Source organism: Manis pentadactyla, chromosome 2 (assembly GCF_030020395.1).
Source record: "Manis pentadactyla isolate mManPen7 chromosome 2, mManPen7.hap1, whole genome shotgun sequence".
Lineage (NCBI taxonomy): Eukaryota > Metazoa > Chordata > Mammalia > Pholidota > Manidae > Manis > Manis pentadactyla.
This window is the reverse complement of record NC_080020.1, coordinates 144,356,302-144,367,389: the sequence shown is the minus strand read 5'-3', so window position 1 is coordinate 144,367,389 and position 11,088 is coordinate 144,356,302.

Sequence of the window (11,088 nt, the reverse complement as noted above, 5' to 3'; positions counted from 1 at the left end):
CCTGTGGTCTTAGATGGAAACTAGCCCTGCTTCAGGGTTTGGGGATGGCTGTTCAAAAGGCTCTTGTTCCTCTCCAGTTCTTTTTACTATATATGTGACTTCTTCCCAGAAATGGTAGGAGAATATTTGTTGTAGAACATCTTATATGTTCTCTGCCTATTGTTTTCTGTCTAGAAATTTAGAGTGGGTAATGGAGGACTCAAAGCAAATGTATTCTTGGTGTCTATTATCATTCAAGTGACCACATTTAATCCTATGAACTATCTTATTAGTTAGCTTTGTCTTTTTCCTTATTAGGAAAAAAAAGTGCAGGAAGATTGCAAAATCTCCGAAGGTCACAGATCTCATGAGGAGAGGACCGACCCTGGGAAAGCATTCCTGTTTGGCCTTCAGAGCCAGCCTTGTATCGTTCTATCAAACTGAATGTTCCTATTCCAGGAAGGGTGCCTACATGATGAGGGACACAAAGAGGACCCTGCTTCCCTAGTCTGGGCTTTTAGTACTTCCACTGTCCTTTAAGGTTTCTCCTCTACCTTAAATGTTGGGGGATCTCAGCTGTCATATGGGTCATTTTCTTATAAAGACCTGTAATTTTACTCTCTTCCTGGAGAAAAGAGATGGCTGAGAGATCAGTTCTAGGGTTTCTCCTAAGCCACCTGGGGGAGTTGGAAGATATCGAATGACTGAAATCAGGTCAATACAGAGGATCCGGAGGGGCATGAGGTCATGGGGCAGCCTCTCATGGAGACAGAACCGCGGCGTGGTCAATGTCAGATCTATTCAGGCAGAGAGGACATATCAACCAGTTTTGTGGGTAGGGTACCCAGCCATGTCATTCCAGACTTCTGATCTAGAAAACTGTGAGATAGCAAATGTGTGTTCTTCAAAACCACTGTTTTTGTAATCTGTTAATATGTGACAATAAGGAACGAATTCAGATGTGTATCTCTATTCTCCAGATGTTTTAACTTTCAGAAATATCTATGTTAATCCCTGTAAGAGCAAAAAAAACTCAAGAGGCCCATTAGAAATCTCATGCTCACCTTCATGTGACCATTGCCAAGTCCTTGGGACATCAAGGACACTATGAAGGGCATTCCAGGTGCTGGAGGATGTCTTCTTAATGTCACCAACCAAATTTCTGAAAGAATAAAGATGGCATAACACTTAACTCCATGTGACATTGTCTGTGAACCCACCATCTCTCTATGTCCTGTGGCAGACCTTTCTCACTCCTTGCTCTCCTGAGCTCGCCCAACAAGGTTTTATACCGAGTTACGAGTGTAGGTGGCCAGTTCAAGGAAAGTGATAGAGTAGCTCCTTTCTTAAGCTCCCCCAAAGTCCTTTGAAAGTAATCTCTCCTCTTATTTTGACTAGAAAGAAAGATCTATTTTTTATTCTTATTCCATCAAAAATTTAAACTTAAATGTCTCTGTTTTACAATGTTTATGCTGCTCAGGCCCCATCATGGAGCCCTCCCTCCTCAGGGTGAGTGAGTGCCCAGTTCTCTGTAGCCTGGGCTTTCTGCCAGTGGAAGTCAGGCAAACCCAGCCTCAAATCTCTTCTGTGAACTTCTCACCCTCAAAACCCAGAAAAATGTGCAAACCCAACAGGCAGCAGCATTCACCAAGTAAGAGTGATATATTTGCACTGCTCTTGCCTCAGATTATGTAAGAGAACAGAGAAGTAATAAAATCTGGCAAAGAAAAAATCAGATTGAAGTCAGCTTTTCCAGAATACCACTTAGGTTAGGCCATAATTGTAAACTCGTCTGAGTAAATCTCTCAAGAGTTTAATTGTTAGCAAAAATAAATGGTAGGTACAGATGCTATCCAATGTTGGCAAGAGGATGGAGAAAAGAATATTCTCAGAAATAATTGCAAATATGAATTGGTAAAACTTCTACGCAAGGCAATAGGGCAGAAATTAGCAAAATCAGATATGTGCAAATATATTTGTAAACATCAATTTCCTTTATAGGAATACATTCTAGAGAAGTACACAAGTATTGATGAAGAGACATAGATATATTTAGATGTCCCTGTAGCATTGTTTATAACAATAAAAATTAGAACCAATTTTACTCCATCAATTGGGAATACTTATCAATAATGGCCATCCATATGCTGAAGGGGTCAGTAGTTGTTTGAATGAACAAAGCAGATAATAAAAATGATGGTGATGGACTGGTAAGAGTCAATATGTACTGAGTAGTTATTATGTTCCAGGCACTGAGCCCAATGCTTTATGTGCACATTTCATTTAAAACCTAGGACAACCCAGGCAGGAAGAACTCCTGTTTTACCCATTTTTAAATGAGAAATTGGGCCACAGAAAAATCAAGAAACAGTCAAAGTTACACTGCTACCCAGTCAGGTTTCCACCTATGGCTTGTGAGACAAGAATGTCCTCTATTCTTGTGTTCTCTATTTTAAGGATTTCTAGTAAGAAAGAAAATACCAGACCCACCACCCTGAACTGATCAGACACTCATAGCCTGACCGTTTTGCTCTCATGTTGGAAATAGCGTCAGATACTGAATATCAGACTCAGATTAGATTACCCTGAGGCTTATATAAAATGAGATAAAACAAGGCCTCGTAATTTTGCCGAGTTACTGGCAAAAACAAGTCACTGTGCAACCTACAAAAATCCCAAACACCCTCCTCTTTTCAGAGGGACATGCCTGTTGTTCCTTCACTCCAGTCATAGAATCGCGCATGCTGACTGACAGTGCTCAGCAGAAGGCAGCCTGCTTCCTTCCATCCTCCCCCAGATCATAGAACCAAAGCCCGAACCCTGTACTATTTTCTTTGGAATACCCACTTACCTACACCAAGAAGTGTGTTCTTTCTGGCCACAAGGAATAAAAAAGCCAACGTGTTTCATGGGAGGGGCGTTCCCATGACTCAGCTTAAGGGAACTGACACCAGCTTTCTGGGAATAAGCAGCTGTAAAAACCTAGCCTCTGGAAGAAAAGTTATATTGTCTGTGGGATACCTAGGTGTTGAAACTCCAGAACTTGTTTTTACCGTTAAAAAAAATGAATTTTTTTCTACCAAACCTGTTAGGGTTCAGGCAGGATCTTACCAAGTCTAGTTTAAATTTAATGGAGATTGAGCATAAGGTTGGGAGAGAAAGAAGCTAATAAAGAAAGTATGTATATTCACAAGGTTGTACAACCATCTCCATTCTCTGTTTCCAGAACATTTTCAGGCCCCAGAAAGTAACCCACACTCATTATAGTCACTCCCTACTCCCCCATCTCCCATACTATAACAAATTTATTCACTATCTTTATGGATTTTCCTATTCTGGACATTTCACAAAAATGGAGTAGGTCAATAGGAGGCCTTTGGTATCTGGCTTCTTATAGTTAGAAAATGTTTGCAAAGTACATTCATTTATAGCATGTATCAATATTTCATTTCTTTTTATGGTTGAATAATATTCAATTGTATTGCTATACCATATTGTTTAATATATTCATCAATTGGTAGACATTTAGATCATTTATACTTCTTGGCTATTTTGAATAATGCTACTCTAAATATTCACGACAAATTTTATATAAATGTGTGCTTTCATGGGTATACCTCTTGGATTGGCCTATGCCTAGGAATGAAATTGATGGATTGCATAGTGTTAGGGATTGAATTATGTCCCCCTAAAATTCATATGTGCAAGTCCTAAATCCCCGTAAGTTAGAATGTGACCTTGTTTAGAAATACGGTCATTGCAGTTGTAATTAGTAAGGATGAAGTCATACTGGGATAGGGTGGGCTCCTAATTCAAGGGCACTAGTGTCCACATACGCGGGAAATTTGGACACAGGCATGTGGGGAGAATGCCACGTGAACAAGAATGCAAAGACTGTAGCAACATGTCTGCAAACCAAGGAACACAAAAGATTGCTGGCCAACCATCAGAAGCTGGGGGCAGGGCCTGGAAGAGCTTCCTCCTGTGGACACCTTGATCTAGGACTACCAGCTTCCAGAACTGTGAGAGAGTAAGATTCTGTTGCTTCAGACACCCAGTCTGAGGTACTTTGTTATGGCAGCCCTACAAATTAATACATTGGTAATTCTAGGTTTAATTTTTGAGGAACTAGTGAAGTGTTTCCAATGTGGCTGCACCATTTTACAGTCTCACCAGCAGTGTGTGTTTCACTTTCCTATTATTCACGTCTTTCATTAATATGGCACATTTGTTACAACTAATGATACAATGCAATTTTGAAATAATGCAATAATGATAATGATACAAAATTATTAACAGGTCTATAGTATACATTAGGGATCACCCTGGTGTCATGCATGCTATGGATTTGACAGATATACGTGAATCCACCATTACAGTAACAGAGAGAATAGCTACACTTCCCTAAAACTCCCCTGAGCTTCACCTAATCGTAGCTCCCTCCCTCTTTCCATCTGAACTCCTTGGAAATATTGATTTTTTGCTACGTTCCTACTTTTGTCTTTTTCATAAAGTAATATAGTTGGGAATTGCACAGTATGTTGCCTTCTAAGATAGACTTAGCAAAATACATGTAAGTCTCTTCCACCCATTTTTTTTTTGTAGCTTGATTGCTCATTTCTTTCGATCATTGAATACTATTTTATGTATGGATGTGTCACAGTTTGTTTATCCATGTTCACTATTAAAGGACATCTTGGTTGCTTCCACTTGCAGCACTGATGAATAAAGCTGCTGTAAACATTCCTGTGCAGGGTTTTTATGGACACAGGGTCTCAACTCCTTTGGGTAAATACAAAGAAGTCCAATTGCTAATCATATGGTAAGATTTTGCTTAGTTTAATAAGAACCTCTTTTCCAAGGTGGCTGTACCATTTTGTACTCCCATCAGCAATGAATGAGAATTCCTGCGGCTCCACATCTTGGCTCAGATTTGGTGTTGTCCATGATCTAGATTTTAGCCAGTCTAGTAGTAATCACAAAGAAGTATCTTGTTGCTTCAATTCACAGTTTCTGGATGACATGCTGTTGGACATCTTTAGATATGTTTGTTAACATCTGCATATCTTCTTCAATGAGGTATCTCTTCAGGTATTTTGTCCATTTTAAAATTTTGGTTGTTTGGTTTCTTTATTATTGAGTTTTAAGTCTTATTTTTATATTTTACCACTCTCATATTTATAAAATATGCATTTTGAAGAGATTTTTCACCTGGCCTATAGCTTATCATTCATTCCCTGAAGAGTAATCATGAATTATACTTCAGTGTTACCTTAAAAGTCATTGTCAAACCCAAGGCATGTAGATTTTTCTCTCATGTTACTTTCTAGGAGTTTTATAATTTTAAGTCTATAATCTATTTGTTGTTGTTGTTTGTTTTTTTTAGGAGAGCAAGTGAGAGACTTTTATTTAGAGATAAAGTGAGAGGACAGAGCTCCTGGCTCAGGCCAGGAGGGGACAAGAGAGTCCGTGGTGGTGTGTTGCCTAGAGGTTTCCTAGGCAGTTGAGAGACAAAGGGCTAGGGATGAACACCTGCTAAGTGTCCCAAAATGTTATCTTTGAAGAGACATTAAGTTTCTTATTAGTCTTCTGGGTTATTTACAAGAAATTTACTGCTCTGATTTCCTTCCAGGATAGCAGCTTCCTGGTCTGGGAGCGTATCACTCAAAATGCCTGCTTTGCTCCCAAGGTGGGCTGAGTTATTGTCTGTTTGTTAAGGAGTATGTTAAGAAACTTACTTTTTAACTAACTGGGTTTTAAAATGCAATCCTATCTTCAAGATGGAATCCTTCCTGTTTTTAATACATTGATTTGGGCTTGCTTGTTAAATTGCCCAGGTTGAAAAATCACTTGATTAGGGCTGGAGTAAGGAAAGCAGCACCTGGTAAAGTAAAAAAAATAAGCTGGGCCCCTCAGCAGGCCAAAGCAAATCCTACAACAGATTATCTTGCTTCGTTTTCCCAGAGGCCCTCAGCCTACTCTATCTAAGCCTGTGGTCCCTGTCTCATTCCCCCCTCTACAGATGGAGACCCTAGCTGCTGCTAGGGAAAGGGGGCGATGACCGCTCTGGTTGCTTCATGCTGAGTGGGGGCACAATAAGGGGTGCAGCTAGGTCTCCATCAGTCGTTGGCCAAGAGGCCTTGGAAGATGGGCATTTTCATCCTGGGCTCCATTTCCATCACCATTTGCAGTTTTATGACTTCAAAAGGATTTAGAAAACTAGCTCCATATCATAGTAGTCCATGGGATTTCTAGGCCTTACATAGTTTGGACTTGCTTTCAGAGGTCCTGGAGTGAATCAGAGACATTTTGTGAATACTTTTGAATGTATACACAACACTCAACTTTAATTACAGCACAGGCCCCACCCTGTGCTGCTGTTAAGATGTCTAGTAACATTCTATTTTGTATAACTGCTTGGTGCATTAAACTTCAGTATGAGGCCTTTTGAGTAAAATTAGTTAAGGATTTGATATGCCAAATTTTATCTTCTAAACCAAGACATGGTATAAAAATGGAGGCTAGGTGATCATACCAGTGAAAAACACGCCTAATCCATTGATGTTGGAGGCTTGGGAAGTTTGCTTTGTGTGGATATTCTTAACCCAACATCCTTGTAACCAAGAAATTCAGTTACTACACTTATTTAGTTCACTCATTCTTAACAACCAAAACCTTCCCTAAACATTACAAAGTCTACCCTCTCTTTAAGCAATTTTTTCTTTTGAAAGATTTAAGCCAGGCTATATTGCAAAAGATAAATCCTTCTCTCTCAGGGAGTCTAGTTTAAAAACCTCCCAATTTTTGAGGATAATGATGAACCCAATAAGTGGAATACATTTCCAATAAAAGGATTTAGAAAAAGAGTTTTATATTGTAGTAGTCTACAGGACTTTTGACCATTTTGTTTCCCTATGGCAAAATAAATTTAGCTGCATAACCTTATTATATTGTGTATTTCTCTCAGGGGCCAAGCCTCTCTAATCAGAGAGTTTGTATTGAGGCCAGGCTTATGTGCAGAAGAAAAGGCACTTCTTTTACAGGGTTTGGGGATCAAATTCCTCCAAATTCTTCAGAATGCATGCCAGAGGTGTGTCTGACTTTAAACTTGAAGAGGGAGCTCCCATCTGGCCTTTTCTCTTGAGGGCGTCCCCTCGCCTTGGAGCCTGGGTGACGGTGGTCAATCACCCTCTCTGCCAGGCCTACTAGACTTAGCCACTCCTTACCAGTGTGGCCTGCACCTTGCCTTGATATCCCTCTTGCCTTCTCACTAAGCAAGAGTTGCCTCAGAGCTCTGGATTTAGTGTGCTCTTACTTTACATCTTTTGGGAGTTCTAATCCAGACCCTAATTTCTAAAAGCACGGGCTTTAGCATAGTACACTTGGGATCATTCTTTGATAGGCCCCTGCCTGTCCCATAAATGCAGGGACTGTGTGACCTCTCGCTGCCAGAGCCATGGTCGGTTAGAGTCACAAGTGTGTTCCACTTCCCTGGGGCTGCAGAAAAGGAAATGCCACAGCCCCAGGAGGACTGCCTTTAAGGAAGGGAGGTCAATAGAATAGAGTCATCTATATGTTGGGCTCAGTTTTCAGCTTGACTACTTCACAAATCTCATTTACGCTACCCAGGAGAAAGTGGTACAGCCCCAAGAGGAGTGCTTTGAATGAGGAGCAGGGGAGCTTATTCTAAAGCCAAAGATAAAATTCAGACAGAGGCTGCCATGGACAGTTATGAAGGGGGGGTCTATACTTTCAAACACCAGTTTCTGCCACTGCCAGGGAATTATCCTGCTAGTCACCCACTGTAAGAAATATGACATGTCAGATAAAGAGGTCAGGGGTCATCTGCAACTCTCGCATAGGCAGCAGCCTAGCTGGAGGTTCATGGGGCACCATCAGATCAATTGGCTGGAGTGGGGATCCAAGGGCCACTGTCTACTAGGAGTCCGCAGATTAGGATAGGAAAGTGGGAGGTTGGCTCAGTCACTCCCCAACATTCCCATCTAGAGGCGGGGGATCAAGGAGCAGCAGACACCAGGAAACCTTTTACCCGAGACTTAAGACTAGTGACTGACATGAATCATCTTTTAAGTGGCTAACGGGTACCCAGACACATTTTTATGAAAACAGCATTGAGTCAAGAGTAAGAGTGAAGCATAGATCTCCCACCTTGCAGTAGTGATCATAGGGTTCCATGAAATTGATGAAGTTAGAGGCCCACACAGAGCTTGTAAAGGAAGTAAAGAGCACCCTGCCTCACTCAGAGGTCAAGGGTGGCCTGAAAAAACAGGCTGGAAGTCAGACAGAGAAAGAGAGACACTCCTCATGGATACCCAGTCGGGCTGTCGGGGACTGATTCCAGACATGTGGGCCTTTGAGAAGCCGCTGAAGTGTAGCCTCAGCCTAGGCTCTCGCAGTTGCCCACGGCCTTCCTCAGTCCCTCGCATCCAGGGAGATGCCTCTGAAGGGGAATCCTGGCCTCCTCTCAGGTGACTTTCCTGGCTCCCAACGGAGAAGGGGGATCCACTGAGGGAGATGCAGGGGAACCTGTCACTCGAGACTTTGAGGTCGGCAGCCGGACTAGTCCCATTTAAGTGTTTGACGAGTGTCCCATGTTGTGAGCCACAGACTGCTTCCTTCTATAAGGACAGTGAAAGAAAAGGCAGGCTTGGATGCTGATAATCACCTTCGAAGTTATCCCAGACAAGTCCCCAAAAATGATGCCGGGGTTCTTGTTTGCAGAGTCAAAGAATGAACTTAGCAAACACTCAAGGTAGAAGAGCCAGGGAGAGGCTTTTATTTAGAAATAAAGGAAGAGGACAGACCTCCTGGCTCACTCCAGGAGGGGACAAAAGAGTCCCTGTCTACAATCTATTTTGAATTAATTTTTGTGAAAGGTGTAATGTTTGTGTCTAGTTTCATTTTTTTGCATGTGGATGTCCAGTCAGGATTCATTTTTTCCCACCATACATATATCAAAATATCCAGTACTGTTCAGTAATAACTAACTGCACTCATTTTTGGTTTATTCTTCCTACGTTTCCTCATGCATAAATGAATAAATAAGTGCATGTACTTCCTTACATTATTAAAATGAATGGTAACATACTAAAGATGCTCTTTTGCACTGTGTTTTACTTTAAAAATTACAACCCAAAATCATTCTGTATCAGTTTGTGGAATATGGTACATTCTTTGTCTTTTTTCAAATTATTTTATTAGCACATAGTGCAACAAAGTTACTGAATTACTCTATTTATTAGCATCCAGAGTCACTGGCAATGTTTTTCAGTGTCAAAAAAATGCTTCATTGAATAGCCCTGAAAAAAGTATATACACAGCTATTCAATGAATATTCGAACATACATATCTCTATATATTTACACATATTATAGATAGATAGATAGATAAATATTCCAGGGATGAGGAGAACCATTAATGTTTGTGGAGTTTAGTTATAGCTGAAGAACTTACATTCAATCCAGACATCTTTGGAAATGAGAAGTGAAAAGGAGGGATGTGAAATTCTAGGAGAGATTTTCAATTGCAAATCAGAAGAATATTAAAAAAAATAAAACTTTCAGATACATACCTAACATATAGAAATAACAGAAAATTATCTAAGTAAGTGGATTTTTCCCAACTCAAAAGTTGCTTTTTCCATTAATAAATTGCTTTTGTCTGCAATGAAGCCTCTTTATTTAAAGATTCTATTATTTCTCTACTTTAAAATTTAGATCCAATTCTTCATTGAAAGATTTTCATGTATATTGCATTTTTCCAGCATGTACTGCCCTGGATCTATTTAAGAGTTCCCTCAACTGCTTATTCATAATTGACTGAAATATTTTACAGAATCTGATCCAGGCCGAGTCTGACAATGCTGTGAATTATGGAACAGTTCTTGATCTAAACAGTTTTCAGTCTATGGAAATCCACACAGCTTGAGGCTGTTATTTCAGAACGTTAATGTTCAGACCCTTATATTTTAGTGAACCATATATTTTTCTAGGCATTTAAACCCTACAAGGGAAGAGTCTAAAGGGCCCTTAGAATCCAGCTTTGGTTTTAAACATAAGCTGGCTGAAGCTCAAGAAGGGTAAATGACTTACTCATAGTCCCACAGCTCGTTGGCTGCTGGAAGTAACAGGTGAGAGTTTGTGTTTTCTGCATCTGTGACTCCTAGTCCATGTCTCTCTGCAGGTCATGGGAGGCAATCTGCTAGGTGGTCCCCTCACAGTCAGAGGAGTTAGAATCAAGGGTTTCATTAAGTAGAGAAGTCCTGAGGCAGAAAAGGCCAATCAGAGATATCCAGGTGTACCACTGTTTTTCCTGAAAGCTAAAATGGAAAACAGAAATATATCAGGGAAGTGCAACTTTCCCTAGTAAAGGGAGAATAGAGAAGGAAGACAAACATGACTAGTGGAGGGGGAGTGGGGGTGAAATGAGTTAATGGATATCTGGGGCCAGTGGAGTGTCAAAAGGAATGAGAAGGTGGATTCTGCTTCTGTGACTATCTTGGGTCAGCTGGCGACCTTGAGGAAAAGAAAAAAAAGCACAAGCTCCTACAGAATCATTCAGTGGGAAACTGTGAGCAAATACAAACTGTGCCACTTCAAGATGTGTATGTCAAGGTCTTGGTAGGTCTAACAGAAAATTAAAGAATGAAAAGCAATTCCGCCCCAAAAAAGTGTATTCTTCTAAATGTATGGCTAAAATGGGTGTATCTTTCAGTCAGAACAACTCTTTTACATGAAGCACTTTGAAATTGTTATAATCCTTAGCTAAGAATGCTGATTCTCAAAAATAATAATAATAATAAAACCCCACACACCCAAAATGAAACAGACAAAGATTTCAGGAATTTAGTAATGAGGCAGAAAGGAAATGACTTTATGCTGGCTTTCATAATCTTGTATATCTTATGCAGAGACTAAAAGAGGCTATACACACCAAACAAACAAAATCATATCAATAAAAATACCCCAAGTTTCTTCAAATAACTGAACATTTGATAAGAGGTCTGGATATTTACCTATTTACCCCATCACACATGCAGAACTGTTCACATTATTTTTATTTCTTTATAACCAGACATATTAATCACTT